Genomic DNA, 22,180 nt, shown 5'->3' with positions numbered 1-22,180 from the left:
TTAATGCATTCTTGCTAAATAAAAGTAAGACTTTCTTTTCCCTAAAATAAATAAATAAATAAATAAAAATGCAAAAATAAATAAATAATAACAATAAAAACCCTTACTGAACTTACTAATCCAAACTTTAAAAAAAAAAAAAAAATGGTTGTGTGTAAATATAAAACTAAAAACTACAGTTTATTTCTTTTTCTTGCTTTTCTTTCATTTTTTTCTATAATTGTTACAGACTTCCTGGCATATTTTATTGTATAGTTTAAAAAAAACATTTTAAATACAGATTTGTTATGGAAGATGCTTTTACCTTTTATATATTTAAAATAAAATCTGTTCTTAATAACAGCCTTAAAACATTCTTAATAAACAGCAGACAATGTACACCATATAATTTATAGTTTATGTATTTATACAAAATTTCCCCATATATATTTATTTTTGAAATTACATTTGAATGCCTTAATTGTGCCATTAGTTGTTTTTATTATTTTATAAATATATAGAAATATATGGGTAAAAAAATATAAAAAACTCTTCTGCTCACGGCTGCATTCATTTGATCATAAATATAGTAAAAACAGTAAAATTGTAAAATATTATTACAATTTCAAATAACTGTGTTCTGTTGCAATAAATTGTAAAATGTAATTTATTTCTGTGATCAAAGTTACATTTTCAGCATCATTACTCCAGTCTTCAGTGTCACATGATCCTTCAGAAATCAGTCTAATATGACAAACATTTTGGACATATTTAAAAGATATCTCCAAATACCTTCAATGAACTCCTTTAAAATATAAGTAACCTGCAATAAAACAATCTACAGCTTCAAAGTAGCTTCCTCCACCTGATAACACGGCTTCATGTTTTCTCCAACGAAAGAAGTGGCCTTCAGCTAAATTAAATTTTGAAGGTTAAAAACTTTCTTTTGTCTCCCTCAGACAGTGATATAAACCTTGATCGTGGAGAGCCTGGATAAAACACCAGGAGAAGAACTTTTCCACTCCGTCACGGCCTCCGTTTGTCTCTCTCAGAGTGATTTTTTACATCGACCCCAAGAAGAAAAAAAGGGCCCACAACCGGCAAATTGAAAATCCATTTGTTGAACAAGTACCTCTCACTTACAAAAAAAGAGCAGGGGATGTGTTTGGAGGAATAATATGACACGTGTGCTAATAGCGCGCTTTCTACAGTGCCATCTGTCTGAGGGAAAGGTCAGGAGAAGATGGCAGGCGCGTGGCAGGTGATGGAGAGAGGAGGAGGGGGAGGAAAACAAGTAAAATGTACAGCGACAGGCGAGGGGCGGCGTGACATCATATGAATGTCATAATTGAGCGGCACTAAATCGAGAGGCCCACTTTCGATGTGTCAATAAACAAGTTCAAGGTGACACGGCGGATCAATACAGCGCGACAAGAACCATCCGACAAATTTACTGCGGTGTAATTGGGTGCAAAATGACTCAACTCAACCTTCACGCCGCTGAAAAAAAAAGAAGAAAGAAAGAAAAAAAATCTCAGCGCCCGCCGTCGCCCTCCGGCAACAGTTTGTACATGTCACATATGCCTTCAGGTGGCATTGGCAGACAATAATGGATTTTGTTTTGCTGTTTTTGTTGTGTGTGTGGATGTGTGTGTGTGTGTGTGTGTGTAAGACAATAGAAAAAAGGTAGAGTGTGTGTGTGAAGAGCAGGAGCTGAGTATTACAGAAATAGTTCACCAAAAATTACATCTCTGTCATTATTTAATCACTTGCATGGCAATGCTAAATGATATTCTGTTAAACCGTAAAACACAAAGAAATATTTTTGAAAAATGTCAAATGGAGGTTTGTGTGTGTGTGTGTGTGTGTTTAAGAAATATATTTTAAAGAGCTAACACATTCTAGTTTTGACTCCTAAAAAAATTAATTTAATTTAATTTAATTTAATTTAATTTATTGTACTTTTTGGTGGCTTCTTAGTGTTTTTTTTTTTTTTTTTTTTATTATTTAAGACATTTTTAAAAGCTCCTTGAGCATTTTCATTTGTGTTCCCAATCAAATCAAATTAAATCAAATCAAATCAAATCAAATCAAATCAAATCAATTTAAATAAAATTAAAAATCAAACAACATAAATTGAAAAAAAAAGCATAGTATGGGTTTGGAATGACATGAGGGTGAGTAAAAAATAAAAATTACAATAAAATAAAATAAAAAAATAAAATGACAGCATAGTATAGGTTTGGAATGACATGAAGGTGAGATAAAATAAAATATAAAATAAAATAAAATAATAATTAAACAACAAATTAAAAATATAGATTAGAAAATAACTAATAAAATATTTAAAATAATAAATATATAAATATGAATATATCTTAAAGAGTTCCTTAAACATTCTTGTTTTGACTACTATAAAATGATTCATTATTATTATAAAATAAAACAAAATAAAATATTAGGTAAAGCCCCTTGAACATTCTCATTTGTGTTCCAATAGAAATAAAATAAAATAAAATAAAATAAAATAAAATAAAATAAAATAAAATAAAATAAAATAAAATAAAATAACAGCATAGTATGGGTTTATTTAAAAATGATAAATAAATAAAAATGAAAATCAATAAAATATAAAATAGAATAAAATAACATAGTAATTAAACAACAAATGTAAAAATATAGATTAGAAAATAACTAATAAACTATTTAAAATAATAAAATACAAGTATCTTCTATTTAAGTATCTTAAATAGTTCTTTAAACATTCTTGTTTTGACTCCTGAAAATAAAATAAAATTATAAATTATTATATTATAAAATAAATATAAAATTATAATTATTATATTATAAAATAACAAAATATTAAATATATTTTAAAGAGCTCCTTAAACATTCCTATTGTAATTTTTGACACTGAGGGGAAAATTATTAAAAAAGGTAAATGATGTTTATCTGAAAGTGTAACGATGCAAACATGTTTTCTGTGAGGGCTAGGTTTAGGGTTAGGGTTTGGTTAGGGGACAGACAATATCGTTTGATCAGTATAAAATCTATAGAAGTCTATGGAAAGTCCCCACAATTCACAAAAACAAACGTGTGTGTGTGTGTGTGTGTGTGTGTGTGTGTGTGTGTGCGTGCGTGCGTGCGTGCGTGCGTGTGTGTGTACTTGTTTTTGCTACATAGTGGGGACCAAATGTCCCCACAATGATAGTAAAACCTGAAATTTTTGACATTGTGGGGACCGGCCTGCGGTCCCCACAATGTTAAAAAATGATTAAAAATAGTAAATGATGTTTATCTGAAAGTGTAACGATGCAAACATGTTTTCTGTGAGGGCTAGGTTTAGGGTCAGGGTTGGGTTAGGGGACAGACAATATCGTTTGGTCAGTACAAAATCTATAGAAGTCTATGGAAAGTCCCCACAATTCACAAAAACAAACATGTGTGTGCGTGTGTGTGTGTGTGTGTGCGTGTGTTTTAAGATATTCTAAAAAGCTCCTTGAGTGTTCTCATTTGTGTTCCACAAATGAAGTATAAAATACGAAAACACAATAAAATAAACAGCATTGTATGGGTTTGGAGTGACATGAGAGTGAGAACATTGCATTTTTGGGTTGAGTTATGCCTTTGAAATGAGCTTTTATATATATTATTTATTATATCTTTTTTTTTTTCTCAAAACTGCACAAACCAAGCGTTCTGTTAAAGAACAATGAAGATACAGGATTCTCACATACAAAAAAAAGTAATTGCAAAATGAAAAGACTGTATCAAAACACATCCATATTGATATTGACAAAAAGCTGCCGTCTTGTATGAGGTAATCATAACTTCTCATTCACAGCGCCGCTTTCATCTGGAGCAGGTATATTGTCGGGGCGGCTAACGAGATGACTGTAATTGATTTTTGGGGAATAGAGTCATTAACCTCAAATGTCAGCACCTCCTCCTCAAGTGCTGAGATATTGATCCGCTAATGCAGGTTCAATAGAGGCTGATGTTTAAACAGAGATATAAACACGACTGCCACTCGCCAATGAATAGATCACCTGCTGCTGTCGCTTAACAGAATTACATTCAAATCAGGGTCGAAAAACTTCACTTGTTCTAAAACTTCTCTCTTTTTTGAGAAAATGGAAGAAAAGAGAGTCTTTTAGGAGCATTTAATTGATCATTCTTGATGGTCATTAAGAGAATATTTTGAGTTCAATATTCAGCTGACAGCATTTGTGGGATTCTGAGTACAATGAAATCATTTTTTCACTTGTTTTCATTTTAATTTTAGTCAAAGTTTTAGTAAACATGTCTAAATGGTTTTAGCTTTATTTATTTTTAATTATTTGAATATGTCAGGTTTCAAGGAAAATTAGAAAATTTGAGAAACAAAATCATTAAATGACTAATTACATTAAATAATATGTATTTTAAATATTTTATTTTAAATGTTTTATTACTTAAAGTAATTAACATTTTTTATGGTTTTAGTTTTAATTAATGATATCATAGCCAAAAAATATATTAAAATTGGATATACATTAACTGCCGATAACCGTATTTCACCTAAAAAATAATTCTGTCATTTTTCAACACCATATTATGTTATTTTTTAGGGTTTTTTAAAGATAGCTCCTTAAACATTCTCATTTTGAGTTCCACAAATAAAAATAAAATAAATACAATACAATAAAATGTAAAATGTAAAAAAAAAAAAAAAAAAGAAGAAGCAATTAAGAGACAATTAAGAAAGAGACAATTAAGAAATACGTTTAAAAATACACATTATATAATAAAAAAAATAAAATAATAAAATTAAATTAAGTATTTTTAAAGATATTTTGAAGAGCTTCTTAAATACTCGTTTTGATAAATAAAATAAAATAAAATAAATACATAAAACTAGAGCTTCTTAAATACTTGTTTTGATTCCTAAAAATAAAATAAAAGGGGGGAAAAGGAAAAAAAAATGAAATGAAATAATATCAGTTAAACAATACATTTAAAAATACAGATTATAAAATAAAACATAAAATAATAAAATTAAATTAAGTACTTTTAAAGATATTTTGAAGAGCTCCTTAAATACTCATTTTGATTCCTAACAATAAAATAAAATGTAAAAAACTGAAATAAATTAATAACACATTTAGCTCCTTAAATGCTCAATTTGACTCCGAAAAATTAAATTAAATTAAATTAAACAGAGCTCCTTAAATACTCGTTTTGATTTCTAACAATAAAATAAAATGAAAAAAAAGGAAGAAAAAAATCTGAAATGAAATAGTATCAGTTAAACAGTACATTTACAAATACAGATTAGAAAATAAAAAAATAAAATTACCGTAAGTATTTTTAAATATTTTTAATATTTAAATATTTTGAATTATGTTTTGACTGAGAAAAATAAAATAAAATTTTAAAATAAAATAACAGCATATGGGTTTGGAATGACAGGAATGAGTAATTGTAATTTATGGTGACTTATTATGTTATGTTAGTGTTTGTTTATTTATTTAGATATCTTGAAAGGCTCCTTGAATGTTCTCATTTGTGTTGCACAAATAAATAAATAAATATAGTATGGGTTTGGAGTGACATGAGAGTAAGTACATTTTTTTCTTTTCGTTTTTTTTTTTTATTTTATTTTAAGGAATAATGAGGATACAAGATTCTCTTGCACAAAAAGCAATCGCAAAATGAAAAGACTGCATCAAAACCACAAAAATGCCACCAAAATAAACCACAAAATGAGATATTTTAAAGAATGTTCCTGCTGCTCTTTCCATAGTTTCCCAATGACTGCGAAAAACATAAAATAACAGCCTTTTGAATTTAAATCTATTTCTTATGGCTTCATAAGACGCGTAACATTGCATAGAGTCATAGACTAATTTCACAGCGCTTCTTTGTCATGTTTCGGAGCTCAGCAGTCTCAGTTGCCTTCGTTGCATGTGTTCAACAGAAGAAAGAAAGTCACATAGGTTTGTAACGGCATGAGGGTGACTAAATGATGACAGAACGATCATTTTGGGATGAACAAACCCTTTAACTGAGACGTTACATCCTTGTTTGCTTACGGAGCATATCGGCTAATCGGTGACATTTGCGACTTTCCATATCAAATGATCAAAACAAACTGTATGGAAGTATAGTTTGTCAGAAGTTGGACCAAAGCCACGGATCTCACCAGCAGCTCGGCTAATATTCGCTACGTGTAAACATCCTCTGCCAATGTGGGGTGAGGATATGAACTCTCAGCATTTGATGGATTAGTGACATTTCCAAAGTAAAGCACATCTGAGGCTGCCCTCACCATGTGGTCTATGTGGGTTTAAACCCAAGCTGGGAGAAACGTGTAACTGATATCTTTGTGTCATGGAGCATATCCGGCATGCGGCGCGCTGACAGCCAGCGAGTGATGGCTGATGCTCGGCTGTCTGTCTGCGTGTGTGTATTTTCTGCCGCACGTCGTTCCATTGTCTCGGTGGCGTTCGCTCTCGATGATGGCTGGAAGGAGCCCGGGGCGACCCGGAGGTGCAGACTACAATCAAAGGTCCTCTGACACCGCGGAGAATCATCACAGCTTGATGATAACCTGACTACCTTCAGGTAATCCCGCGCAAACTTTCTCGCCGTGGAGATCGAGTCTGAGCCGTCCAGGTGGGTTAAATACGATAACCTTCTGATTGATGGCCGCATTTGAGCTTTGGAGGGGGCCTTTATGACTTCAGCGGCGTCGTGTGGGGGTGTTTCACGAGAGAAGGTGGATGAATTAGCATTCGTGCGTTTGCTGTGCTGTTCGCTGTCGTGAATAAACAGCGTTGAGTCACGTTTACAATGAATGAATCCCATCGGTGACACTCATCCCGGAAGATGATGACAAGAACAGTAGAAACTTGATCCACATGGAAAGATCAACAGAAAGTTTATATAAATACTTTGACGCAGATACCAACAATACTGTAGTAGGGTCGTGTCCACGTTTAAAGGAAAGGAATAAAAAATAAAAACAATAATAAAAAAAGGTCCTTAGAGATTTATTTTTGCTTAAAAAATGTAAATGCAAAAGTTTAATTTTAGTAATTATTTTATAGTTTCTGTTAATAGTTTGATTATCATTTTTAATTCTTATATTCAGTATAGCAAGTTAAACTGAATTAAAATATGAATTGTTGCCTTGGCAGCTACATGAAATGAAAGATATGTATATATTTGTTTGTGTGTGTGTGTGTTTTTTTTTTTTCATGTAGATGAAATAAAAAAAAATATTAATTTATTTATTCATTTATTCATTCATACATTAATTTTAAGTAACATCTAGATAAAATAAAAAAATATATATATATATATATATTAATTCATTCATTTATTTATTCATGCATTCATTCATTTATTTATTTCAGATAACATTTATTTCAAGTAACAGCTAGCTGAACTAAAATATATTTATTTATTTATTTATTTATTTATTTATTTATTTATTCATTCATTCATTCATTCATTTATTCATACATTCATTCATTTCAAGTAACATCTAGATGAAATAAAAATATTTATTTATTTATTTAGTTATTCATTTATTCATACATTCATTTATTTTAGATAACATTTATTTCACATAACAGCTTGCTGAAAAAAAAATGTATGTATGTATTTATTTCTTTCTTTATTTATTTATAATATTTCACATAACATGTATGTCAAAAAACAAGTAGCTGAAAAAAATGATTTATTTATTTATTTATTTATTCATTCATTCATTCATGTATTTATTATTTATTTAATATTTATTTCTATATACTATCTGAAATAAAATGTATTTATTTATTTCAATCATATTTATTTCAAATAACATTTTTTATGTTCATATATGCCTTTTTGAGTTGCACCATATGACATTTTTAAGCTTACCTTGTTATAAAAGGTCAAATTATCTGATAATTTAAGTATTATTGATGTTATCATGATATTTATGACATAATTTCCTGTTTGTTTCATGTTGGTTTGGCCCAAAAATGTATTTATTTATTTATTTATTAACAGAGACAATGCACATCAATAATACACAAATGTACAATGTGCCAGAATATCTATCTATCTATCTATCTATCTGATTAAAACTGAAAAAAAAAAAAATCAATACATAATACATGCATGCTCTAAAATACATCTAAAATGTCTGATATTGCTAATACATATAGTTCAGTAGGCCTTATGACAAAAAAAAAATATCCTTTTAATGAGGCATTTTCTTCATAATCAAAGCAGAAATTGCATCAAATATAAAAAGTCCAGATTTTGTCCAGGCCTATAAGAAAGAGTTAGTCAAAGGTTCCTTACATTTTTTTGCCACTCTGGACACAGCCAAAGGCCTAATGTCAATCGGGAAATAGAAAAGGAAATAGAAAACTATTGACAAGTTTCCTACAGCTGTTTAACACTTGGGAACTGTATGCAATATTTATGGTGGTTTGTTTTCGGGGCCTCCAATGGTGGCTTTGGTTAAGATGGCAGGTATTGTTGGGGGGTTGGATGGACCCTGCTGAGGGCAAGCATTGTAAATGTATAACATCTCTGAATGCACAGACCATATCTCCCCCCTTGAGCAACTCCCCTCCCTCCTGCCCCCAACCCCCCTCTCCTCCAAAACTACTGGTGTGTGAAATATGAAAGAGACATGTTGTCTTTCAATTTGTCCAATATACCTCACAGGTGGGCTCCAGGTACGCGGCCCCTCAGTGGCTGAAAAATGACTGGTGAAGTGCGAGGTGACTTTGATGAACCTCGCCACTCCCGGCCCTATCATTCTTTTCCATCTGGCTTCCTCGGCTGCCGCGCGGACAACGCTCTGGAAATTTGTCTTATTGAAGTGAAGCCGCGCTCCGATTCCTGCCGACTCCGAGCCAACTAATGAACAGGCGCTTAGAGTTCACTTACCCGCCCCTCATGCTGCCAAAGCCGGGCATGACGGCGCGCCGTTCGTCCTCCTGGTTGCTGGTGCGTAGTGTGTACCGCAGGGCTCCGTCATAGGGCCGCTCATGTTTGGATAGGAATATTTTAATAATTTGTTATTTTAACAGATTAATTAAGAACTTTTGTCTCAACCAGAAGTCAATAAGAGTCTGTTTGCACTGTCTAGTTTCAGTACAAACATCTCTTCCCTTAGCCACTGACACCGTTAGCGTATCTGACACTGAAAGACCATTAGCATCTTGCAGGGGTTAAACTTGATCCCGCTGGTCCGTTTAATCCTCTCCTTGTAAACCCCAGTGAGCAGACGGTAGGACACAGAGGATGTGATTAAGTTGGAGTGATCTCCAGCAGGGACTGGATTAAACTCAATAAGAGTCTCTTAATCCAGCTAAGCAGCGGTTGACCCGGCTAAGCTCTCTCTGCTCTTTTACCAGCTCAGACGGTGAAAGTCTTCACCTCGCTCAAGAAATCATTACTGTTCACACCTAGTAAATGCACTGTCAGCAAAATGTGATGTAGGAAGATTGTATTGATGTAAAATAAAAGGACTGGAAGCAACGTCCATGTTAAACACTGTGGCACAAATGACGTATTAAATTTTATGCACTTAGCAATCCAGGCTCATTGTGGCTTGTGGCAACATTGCATTGCAAGGTTCTTAACACTATAAATATACACATTATATGACTGTTGTTCGTTGTTGTATGTATAGCGGCAGTTCGGAAATGAAATGTCTGGCGCTAAATTAATGGTAAGTGAGATGAGAAAAGCAAAACCGTGAGATACAAACATTTTCTGAAGCAACTATTACATTTTAGTTTGGGTCTTTTTGGACAAGTGCAATGCTGTACCATGTGCGTTACTGAGCAAGTTTACTATGTCCGAAAAGCTATGCATCTTCACAAAACACGCCTGCAGTGACGTTACATTGAAAGGGTCTTGACACTTTTAAAGTAAAATATACATGCTTTATGACTGTTGTTAGTTGTTGTATGTATAGCGGCAGTTTGGAAATAAAATGTCTAAGGAGTGGCACTAAAATAATAGTATGTGAGACAAGAAAAGCAAAACTTTTTCTGAAGTAACTATGCTATTTTAGTTTGCTTCTTTTTGCACAAGTGCAATTCTGTACCAGGTGTGCTACCGTGCAAGTTTACTACATCTGAAAAGCCATGCATCGTCAAAAAAATAAAAAATAAATAAAACGCCTGTGGTGACATTACATTGCATGGGGCTTGACCGGAAAAATATCCACGCTTCATGACTGTTGTTGGTTGTTGTCAGGGTTGCAAGGTTTTCATAACAAAACCTGCCCAATTACTACTCAAAACTAGCCCAATCTCGTTTTGAGGGGGGTTTCCCATTACAAATTGCATTCCAGGTGATAAAATACACAGGTTTTGTCAGGATTTCCATGGTAAATTTGCATTTCAGGGGCTAAATATGACATTATTGGGGTCGCTTCAACATGCAGACATAAAAAACTACTTAAGGCAACAGTGTAAAAGTAGATTCCGTGGAAAAACGCAGACTTGGCAACACTGGTTGTATGTATAGCGGCAGTTCGAAAATGAAATGTCTGGTGAGTGGCACTAAAATGGTAAGTGAGACAAGAAAAGCAAAACTGTGAGATAAAAACACATTTTATGAAGATACCATGCCATTTTAGTTTGGTTCTTTTTGAGCAAGTGCAATGCTATACCAGGTGCGCTACTGAGCAACTTTACTACGTCCGAAAAGCCATGCATTGTCAAAAAGACCTGCCTGCGGTCAAATTTCATTGCAAGGGGCTTGACACTTTCAAAGTAAAATATCCATGCTTTATGACTGTTGTTGGTTGTTGTATGTATAGCAGCAGTTCGGAAATGAAATGTCTGGTGAGTGGCACTAAAATAATGTTAAGTGAGATAAGAAAATCGAAACCGTGAGATACAAACATTTTCTGAAGCAACTATTTCATTTTAGTTTGCGTCTTTTTGCACAAATGCAATGCTGTACCAGGTGTGCTACTGAGCAAGTTTACTATGTCCGAAAAGCCACGCATCATTAAAAAAACACACCTGCGGTGACATTACATTGCAAGGGTCTTGAAACTTTCAAAGTAAAATATACACACTTTATGACTGTTGTTGGTTGTTGTATGTATAGCGGCAGTTTGGAAATAAAATGTCTAGGGAGTGGCACTATAATAATAGTAAGTGAGACAAGAAAAGCAAAACTGCATTGCCAAAAAGACATGCCTGCGGTGACATTTCATTGCAAGGGTCTTTACACTTTCAAAGTAAAATATCCATGCTTTACGACTGTTGTTGGTTGTTGTATGTATAGTAGCAGTTTGGAAATAAAATGTCTGGTGCGTGGCACAAATGACGCATTATATTTCATGCACTTAGCAATCCAGGCTCATTGGAAAAACATGCTTGTGGCAACATTGCATTGCAAGGTTCTTAACACTTTCGAAGTAAAATATACACACTTTATGACTGTTGTTAGTTGTTGTATGTGTAGCAGCAGTTTGGAAATTAAATGTCTGGTGAGAGGCACTAAAATAATGTTAAGTGAGATGAGAAAAGCAAAAATGTGAGATACAAACATTTTCTGAAGCAACTATTTCATTTTAGTTTGTGTCTTTTTGCACAAGTGCAATGCTGTACCAGGTGCGCTACCAAGCAAGTTTACTATGTCTGAAAAGCCATGCATTGTCAAAAAACACGCCTGCGGTGACGTTACATTGCAAGGGTCACATTACTATCTGTGTTTAAACTAAACTCATTTAAGCTTTGCCAGTTTAAATATTCAAGGGCCAAAAGACGCGAGCTTGCCACGCAGTGAGAAGAATCCGTGCCTCAGAACGCACACAAATATTGAGCTATCTTTGAAGTATTGTGCTTGAATTGACAAATTCACACAACAGTTATGTCAAAACGCCCATCTTGGTAAGTATTCTAGCAGACATAGTTGGTTGAACGTACTGTGTCAGTTTATGAACACATTGCAAGGGTCTTGACACTTTCAAAGTAAAATATCCACGCTTCATGACTGTTGTTGGTTGTTGTCAGGGTTGCCAGGTTTTCATAACAAAACCCACCCATTTGCTACTCAAAACTAGACCATAACTAGCCCAATCGTGTTAAAAACCGCATTCCGGGGATAAAATACACATTTTTTGTTGGGGTTCCCCTGCTAAATTCGCATTTCAGGGACTAAATATGACGTTACTGAGGTCACTTCAACCCACAGACATTAAAAACTTCCTTGCAGCAACAGTGTAAAAGTAGCCCAATTCCACAGGAAAACCGCAGACTTGGCAACACTGGTTGTATGTATAGCGGCAATTTGGAAATTAAATATCTGGTGAGTGGCACTAAAATAATAGTAAGTGAGACGAGAAAGCAAAACAGTGAGATAAAAACACATTTTCTGAAGTAACCATGGCATTTTAGTTCTTTTTGCACAAGTGCAATTCTGTACCAGGTGCGCTACCGAGCAAGTTTACTACATCTGAAAAGCCATGCATCATCAAAAAATAAATAAATAAATATAACGCCTGCAATGACATTACATTGCAAGGGTCTTGACACTTTCAAAGTAAAATATCCACGCTTCATGACTGTTGTTGGTTGTTGTCAGGGTTTCCAGGTTTTCATAACAAAACCCACCCATTTGCTACTCAAAACTTGACCATAACTAGCCCAATCGTGTTAAAAACCGAGTTCCGGGGATAAAATACACATTTTTTGTTGGGGTTCCCCTGCTAAATTCGCATTTCAGGGACTAAATATGACGTTACTGAGGTCACTTCAACCCACAGACATTAAAAACTTCCTTGCAGCAACAGTGTAAAAGTAGCCCAATTCCACAGGAAAACCGCAGACTTGGCAACACTGGTTGTATGTATAGCGGCAATTTGGAAATTAAATATCTGGTGAGTGGCACTAAAATAATAGTAAGTGAGACGAGAAAGCAAAACAGTGAGATAAAAACACATTTTCTGAAGTAACCATGGCATTTTAGTTCTTTTTGCACAAGTGCAATTCTGTACCAGGTGCGCTACCGAGCAAGTTTACTACATCTGAAAAGCCATGCATCGTCAAAATAAATAAATAAATAAATAAACGCCTGCGATGACATTACATTGCAAGGGTCTTGACACTTTCAAAGTAAAATATCCATGCTTCATGACTGCTGTTGGTTGTTGTCAGGGTTGCCAGGTTTTCATAACAAAACGCGCCCATTTGCTACTCAAAACTAGCCCAATCGTTTTAAAAACCATGTTCTGGGGATAAAATACACATTTTTTTGTCAGGGCTCCCCTGGTAAATTCACATATCAGGGACTGAATATGACGTTATTGACCTCGGTTCAACCCGCAAACATCAAAAACTTCCTTGCAGCAACAGTGTAATATCCACGCTTCATGATTGTTGATGGTTGTTGTCAGGGTTGCCAGGTTTTCATAACAAAACCCATCCAATTGCTATTCAAAACTAGCCCAATCTCAATTCAAGGGGGGTCTCCCATTAAGAATCGGGAGATAAAATGCGTTTTTTCGGGGTTCCCCTGGTAAATCCGCATTTCAGGGGCTATGACGCTATGACAAAAACTACCAATGGCAACAGTGTAAATGTAGCCCCATTCCGTGGGAAAACTGCGGACCTGGCAACACTGGTTGTATGTATAGCGGCAGTGAGTGGCGCTATATTGCTTCTTTTTGCACAAATGCAGTGCCATACCAGGTGCGCTACTGAGCAAGTTTACTACTTGTTGAGTGCATGAAAACGTTACACAATTTTTCTAAATTTTCTAAATACGTGATTCATCCATGCATATTTTGACTTCATAATGTTCAATAATCAAAAGATCACAACTCAGTCTTCCAGTGATGAAGACAGACGTCTCTCTGGTGATGAATGCAAGACTTTCTTTATCATTTACTCCACTTAAACTCCTCCTCTTCGAGCTCACGTTAATCTGCCTCCACTTTAAGTGTCATACATCCTACTCCCACCCAACATTTTTTCTTTTCAATAATCCATTACATGACGTACGACACAATCTTTTCTGTGATCACAAAAATGTTTTTCAGTAAGAATATCAATTCAGGTGACAGCATTAAACTCATACATATAAATGTACACTAACACTAAAGTAATAAAAGTAAACAACATCCATATACAGGTAAGTGAGTGTTTCCCTTTCATCTTTTTTTCTTATTGTTATTCATGTGGGATCAGGCGTAGCTGAGAGCATCCTTTACGATCTTATTGCTCTCTGTACGACTAAACTAAAGGAGTTTCTCCATTAATACCCGAGACCATCTCGAAAACAAGCCAGTGCATTACGCAAATGAAAAAAAAAAGCGACAGTAACCAAGGGAAGAGCGAGGGAGGGAGGGAGGGGGTGTGTACTGGACATTATTTAAGTGTTCTTGTAAGCCATCTAAGATATTAATGTTGCAAAGCTACTTATGAATATTTAAGAACATAAAAGCGAGATAGACTTGTGCAGCCCAGATGACCACAACTCTACGGGGAGAACATCTCCTGAACATTTATGATGGATTTTAAACACGATAAAAACAATCAGGGTGTTTATGACATTAAAGAACAGGCTGGAAAATGGAGGGATGGCTTATTGTTGTCTTAAAAGCTTGCGGCTCTAAGTAATGCTGCTCTGTTTAAATAAATCTGAATATGATCACTGACCACCGAATACTGAGCATGAGGTATTGACTTTTTAGCAATTAAATGCCATAAAACAAAATGAAAGTTTAGGGAAAATTACCTGGAGAGTACACAGAGAAATATACAACTGCAAAAAACAAACAAATAAATAAGAAAATTTATAAATACTTTGTTTTAAAAAACACTAAATAAATAAATAAGGAACCATTTTTAATTTTTGTCATTGTACAGTTTTTATCTTTTGTAGATTATTTTTGTTTAAAAAGAAAAATGTCACATTAACAATGACACAAAAAGCTTAACTATGCAAATCATTTAAACAAAACAACTGAAAAAAAAATCTTATTATGATAAACATACATTGATACATTTATGCAATTAAAAATATTTGATTTTATGTATTGATAAAATGTTTTAAAAAATGTGAAAATATTGAGCCGCATATTGCAAAATGAACATAAACGAAATTGCGTTAGCCTGTATGCATCAAGTTGTCACTGTACATATGTAAAATTATTTTTAACTAAAAATAAAAAACCACAGAAAATATGTAATTGCTTGAAATGAAACACTGACAAATATATATAAATATACAAAATATAATATAAAAAATACAAATATAAAAATATATATATAAAACTTTAAACTATGTTTTTACTTTAAAACTAAAACTTAATAATAAAAAATCTATATAGACATATTAAAAAACTAATAAAATGACTACACAACAAACAAATTTACTGAAATATAAAATCTAATTTAAAATATTAAAAAACAATAAATGTACACTTTTATTATTATCATTATTATTGTTGTTGTTATTATTATTAACAATAGCAAAAAAAATATTTGCTCGAAATTAAACATTTACAAAAATTATATATAATTAATATATATAAACTACTACATTTAAAAACTACACTAAAACTAAAACATATTAGATATATAGACATATTTGGAGAAAAAAACTAATAAAATGACTAAACAACAAACAAATTTACTGAGTTTAACTAAAATTAAAATGAAAAACAGAAAATATCAAATCTAATTGAAAATATTAAAAAACACAGTAAATGTACACTTTATTATTATTATTATTAACAATAGCAAAACATTGCTTAAAATTAAACATTTACAAAAAAGTATATATAATTTATACTATATTTAAAAACTACTAAAAACTAAAATTAAAACTTATTAGATATATAGACATATTTGGGGGGAAAAACTAATAAAATGACTAAACAACAAACTGAAAGTTTAACTATAATTATTATTATTATTATTATTACTGTTGTTGTTGTTGTTGTTGTTAACTATAGCATTTGGTCATGATCACAAAAGTCCATTAATTTAAACTACAGGACTAATTCAACTAAACATCTTCAGCAATACCAGCATGCATTTTACTGGAGTTTTAGGTCTCTGCACCCTCATTCTGTTTAACCATCCTCTAAACAACAGCCCGCATCGCCTTTTCTCAAAAGCAACGTAAAGTCTAAAAGGCTCTTAGTCTGTGACCTTATCGAGATCACTACCAAAAAATCTTGCCCTGACATGGCCCAGAATTGAACTTCCTGGATTACTCTTAGACCCTGAAATGTAAAGTATTTCTCCTGCATTAAGTTGTATTAGCAACAAAGAGCTGCACTTTTAATCTATTCTTGATGAAGAAGCAATAATACAGTACATGTACAGGAAGAGACCACATTAATGATGATTATACATCCATATACTTCCAGGGATGTGACGTGACTGAGAAACAGATTACTGTTTTTTCATTTAAGAAAATTGTTTTTTGTGTATGTGTGATATAGGTCAACCTATAATTTCTTTTAATTTCACCATTTATATGAATAAGACGGCATCTAATCAGGCTAACACAGCATTCATGAAACGAGTCATCTGCCCAAATCACATAGCTTAAATTAATAACATCTCCGCAATGCAGTCCTGAATTGTAAAATAACACGTTACTCGTTAATATGAGTATGTCAGTCTTTAAAACTCCAAATCTAAGAGATTTGGCTTCCACTATGGATAATTAACCCTTTGGACAATAGCAAACAGCACCAAGAGGCCCTGGCTAATGGCCTGATGAATTTTTAAGCACAGACGAACAGGATAATGCAGCTCTAATCCATTAAGGCCTTTCGGTTAGTGTGTGTGTTGTGTATTTAGTGATTGTTATGTGGAGTGCATAAGGAGTGGTAAGTATCTAAATGGATGGTGAGATCTTATGTGTGTTCGAGTCACAGCCATAGAAGAATAACTGGAGCTTATGAAGACTTTTAATAAAAAGACAATCAAGTCTGAATGACCAGGTTTCTTACACATCCCCAAAAAAAGGATTTTTTTCCTAAAGCATATTCAAGGAATACAGTAAACAGCGCATGTAGGATTGAAACACATGATGCTTAGCATCAGATGGGTGTTGTGTATAGTGTTTCACACGTTTTACAGCACACACCATCAGTCTGTCCACAAATCGCCTCTTTAGCCACTTTAAATACACTTTGCAAATGGAATAAACCATCGCTTTCCTGTAAACAGCCATTTACTTCTGTAATTACAAACTGTGACTGATTTCTTTCTTTTTTTTTCCCCTTTTTGCCATTACTTTTAAAGCACTGTATTGTTTTATACTTGAAATCCACTCAGGTGGCACACTGTTTTCTACTAAAAAACTGAATTTTGATGCATTTGGATTAATCATTTAAATGACAGTGGTATCTGAAAACACAAACTTTTGAAAATATGTTTTAAAGTGCAGGTTTTTTAGAAAGTGACATGAATAATCCAGTGGCATGAATAATCTAGTATTTTTAGTTGTTTTCATGGATCTATTTGTACACAGGGATCGTTATGACAATGTTGTCATCTGTACGCAAAACAATGGAACAAAAATAATAATAATAATAATAAGAACAATAATAATACAAAATAAAATAATTAAAATAAAATATACTCAAAATAAAAAAGGGTAATTGTGACTTTTTATCTTACAATTCTGTTCATATCTTGCTATTCTGAGTTTTTTTCTCATAATTTTCTTACAAATCAATTTTTTTTTTCTTGCAATTTTGACAATTTTGTTACAGTTTTTTTTACAGTTGCAAGTTTATATCTCACAGTTCTGACTTTATCACTCGCAACTGTCTGTAACTTGCAATTCTGAGAAAAAAATGTCACAATTCAGAGTTTTTTGGGCAATTTTGACTTTATTTCTCAGAACTGTGAGTTTATATTTTACAATTCTGACTTTATAACTTGCAGTTGTGTGTAACTCTCAGCCCTGAGGAAAATAGTCACAATTCAGAGTTAAAATTGTGCAATTTTGACTTTATTTCTCAGAATTGCATGTTTATATCTTCAAATTCGGACTTTATAACCTGCAGTTGTGTGTAATTTGCAATTCTGAGGAATTTAAATTGCACAGTTTAAATTGTGCAATTTTGACATTATTTTTCAGAAATGTGAGTTTATATCTCACAATTTGGACATTATAACTCACAATTGTGCGTGACTCACAACTCTGAGGAAAAAAATTCACAATTTAGATTTTTATTTATTTTATTTATTTTTTTTTTTTTTTTCGCAAAATTTTTACATTATTTTTCAGAATTGTGAGTTTATATCTCACAATTCAGATGTTATAACTCGCAATTGTGTGTAACTCATAACTATGAGGAAAAAGTCACAATTTAGATTTTTATTTACTTTTTTTTTTTTTTTTTTTTTTTTGCACAATTTTGACTATTTCTCAGAACTGTGAGTTTATATTTCACAATTTGGACGTTATAACTCACAATTGTGTGTAACTCACAATTCTGAGGAAAAAGTCACAATTTAGATTTTTATTTTATTTTATTTTTTTGCACAATTTTGACTTTATTTCTCAGAATTGCATGTTTATATCTCACAATTTGGACCTTATAACTCACAATTGTGTGTAACTCACAATTCTTTTCTCACTTTTTTTTTTTTTTTTTTTTTTGTGCAGTTGTGACTTTATGTCTGCAGTTGTGTGTAACTTGCAATTCCTGGGAAAAAGGTCACAATTCAGAGTTTATATTGTGCAATTTTGACTTTATTTCTCAAAACTGTAAGTTTATATCTCACAATTTTGGCTTTCTAACTTGCAGTTGCAAGTCTATATCACACAATTCTGAGAAGAAAAAAGTCAGAAAAAAAAAGATTGTGAGATAACATGCCCAGCGAGTTTCGTTCCAATCGGCCTCCATTAATCTTGTCTAATAGTTTCTCAAAATTTATTTGCCGATGGCGGCTTTGTTTTTTGAGATACACGAATGTCCTCGCAAACACTCCTGGCACTTTGGTCAAAGACACTGCATACTAATTTTCAAGTCAGTCGGACTAACGGGTGCGTAGTTATAGCCGTTTTTATGTCCCCTTTAGTTTAGTAAACCTTACTAGTTTAGTAAACCACTGTTTTTGGTAAACCATTGTCATGTAAACATACTCTTAGTCAAAGTTTCTTGCAGTAAAAACTGTCAAAATTTAGTTTAACACCCTGAATATTTTACACCATCTCTGGAAGGTTATTGCTGGTACTATGCCTTTAAGACTTTAATATGTAAATCACCCCCTTCTGATTGGCTTACTTTTGCATACCAAATAACTTGTTTAACTATCTATAAATAGACACAAGTGGGCAATATATAACAAAAAATCTGTAGATTTATTCTATGCAGTCTTATATTTGCTATGTTTATTATTACATCATGTCAGATCATCATGAACTTGAAATATCAAGGGTTGCACACACAAATGCTGCTATAGTTGCAGTATCTTGTGTATGGTGTTACTAGTGAAAGGCTCAGCAGCTGATTCTGATTCTTAGCATTCTGATCAAACAAAATGGAGTCCGGATGCAGGACGAGGAACGTACAGAGTGTTAACCAGAAAGATGAGCATGACACTGTAGTGAATGGAGTTTCAATTATGGCATCACAATACTGCCACAAAGAACACAACACGTCCAAAACCTAAAATATCATAAATGCTCTCGTCATGTGAAGGCTGATCCAGTGGGTAACAAAATGATGTTACTTTAAAAGATACCATGTTTTGGCCAAATAAGGCAGCATCATATGTGTCCACATATGTGAATGACAGAGTGCATTATGCAGAAATCACAGAAAATAAATCCAAGATGGCAGAATGGTGTTTATAAATATGTAAGTGTGCTATATATTTTTTTTTATACATCTATTAGAGAGGTGCAGATTTATAGCATTTTATAAGCAAAAACAGTCTAAAACAGCTCTAAACAAATATGTGGGTGGATTTTAATGTGAGAGGACAACAATAGATGGACTTTTTCATCTGAGGAAACATTATTATGAATTATGGACTCATATTTTCAGAAGTGACAGTTTAAAGTTAAAAATGCCTTTAAGGGGTCATCGGATGCTAAGTTCACTTTTACATGTTGTTTGAACATTAATGTGTGTTGGCAGTGTATGTACAAATCTACCCTATAATGATAAAAATCCATGCAGTGGTTTTTAATTAATCTGTAAAAATAATATCCCCTTTTTCAAATTGAGCCGTTCTCACATGCCGTCACACCAACAGAGGCCGCTCCCACGATAGTTGATTGACATGAGCGTCTTACCTCAGATCAGCTGTAACAGTCCAACCTCCATGTTTTGATGCCGGAGCAGGGAAGTTAGACAAGAATTGAGTGATTGAGGTGTTGTGTTACTGGATGTAATAATGAACATAGTTGTCGTCATTTACTCCTGACATCTGAGCCGCTGAAGATGCAGTGGATTATGTTTGTTTGTGAAGGGAATGCACCTCCCGATCTACATAAATGTGTCTATGTTCGCGTAAATCATTCATGATCCAGCTTCACTTACAGCAGAAGTGAGTATAAGGGTTTTTTTATGAATCCTTGTGATCACCTTTCCTAATACAGTGCTAGTTAGCAAGTTTAGCGGCTAAACGTGGCTAAATGCGGTTAAAGTAAACAGGCTCGTCTCTCCACAGAGAGAAGAGAGGGGTGGGGCGAGCAGAGCTCATTTGCATTTAAAGCAGCCTCGAACAGAATGGGGCAATTTTTGCAGAGCTGATTTTGGCAAGGTAAAAAGGGTGTTGTTTTACACTACCATTGAGAATTTTTAACCAAAGTATATTATAGACTTTTCATTAAGACCCTAAAGAATCATATCAACTTGTGGAAAATGGACATCCAATGACCCCTTTAACAAATGATGTGTTTCTTACAAACACACAGCTTTTTACTTTACAAGATGTTAACTGATGGATTAGAGTGGTGTTGATTACTTGTGAATTATTGTGATGTTTTTATCAGCTGTTTGGACTTTCATTTTGACGGCACCCATTCACTGCAAAGGATCCATTGGTGAGCAAGTGACAGTAATGCTGCATTTCTCCAAATCTGTTCCCATGAAGATACAAACTCATCTACATCTTAGATGCCCAAGGGTGAGTAAACATGTCATTTGAGCCTGTAGGTTTTTAGTGATTTAATTAAGAGCCAACACTTAAAAAAAAAAACATAATAATTTTCTTTCCAGAAAAAAAGATGAGTGAAATAAAAGCCATCACTGCATCCTGCCACCTGAAATGCGTAACAAAAACGTACAACAAATAAATCTCTCCATAGCCATCTGAACACATCACACTCCTGGCTACAGGTTTGTCTTTCTGTTGTATATGTGTGTGACGGGCCGGCTAGTGTTACACGTCCGAAACACACTCGGAACAGGACTCAGTAAATGATGGCTGTGGGCGAGCAGGGCAACTGTAAACTCGCTCTCTGGAGATGACCTAAAGCAGCGGGTGATATATGTGTGTTTTGGTTTGCCTCTGGGAAAGCGAACATGCTTATTTACACAGAGCACCCCTGGGTGTGGGGCCAAGATACACACAAACACAAACACTATCACTCCATCATCACACAGACAAACAGTACAAGTGCAAATATGAACAGACACACTAAACATCTCCCTATATATATATGTATATATACATATGGATCATTGACGTATAAGGAATTTCAACAGGCCAATTTAAAAAAACAATAATAATAATATCTGTTATAATTGTTCAAACTTTAAGAATGTTACACCTAAATTCATATTAAAATTAAATTTTTTTAATTAAATTCATTTAAAATCAATTCATCTCAATGAATTGGCTATGGCCTTAAAAGGGTCCTACTATACTCTTTTACAAAGTCTTGATTTTGTTTCGGGGCTGTACTAGAACATGCTTTTATGCTTGGTGGTTAAAAAAACACATTATTTTTACATAATTTACATTATTACAATACATTTCTCCCAGCCTGGCACATAAGGCTCAATTAGTTCTAGGTTTAATGAAGGCCCGCCTTCCGAAAAACAAAATGTGTTGTGATTGGTTAGCTGTCCCACCGCATTGCGTTCAGTGTACAACTGTTAGCACAAGCTAGATTAAAGAGATTCTTACGTGTTATATAGGATATTTTTCTTACAAAAATGCATTGATTCGTTACAGGAGACCTTTATTAACAC

This window comes from Labeo rohita, chromosome 10 (genome assembly GCF_022985175.1).
Source record: "Labeo rohita strain BAU-BD-2019 chromosome 10, IGBB_LRoh.1.0, whole genome shotgun sequence".
NCBI classification, from domain to species: Eukaryota; Metazoa; Chordata; class Actinopteri; order Cypriniformes; family Cyprinidae; genus Labeo; species Labeo rohita.
The sequence above is the reverse complement of the archived record's forward strand: the minus strand, read 5'-3'. Positions refer to the sequence as shown.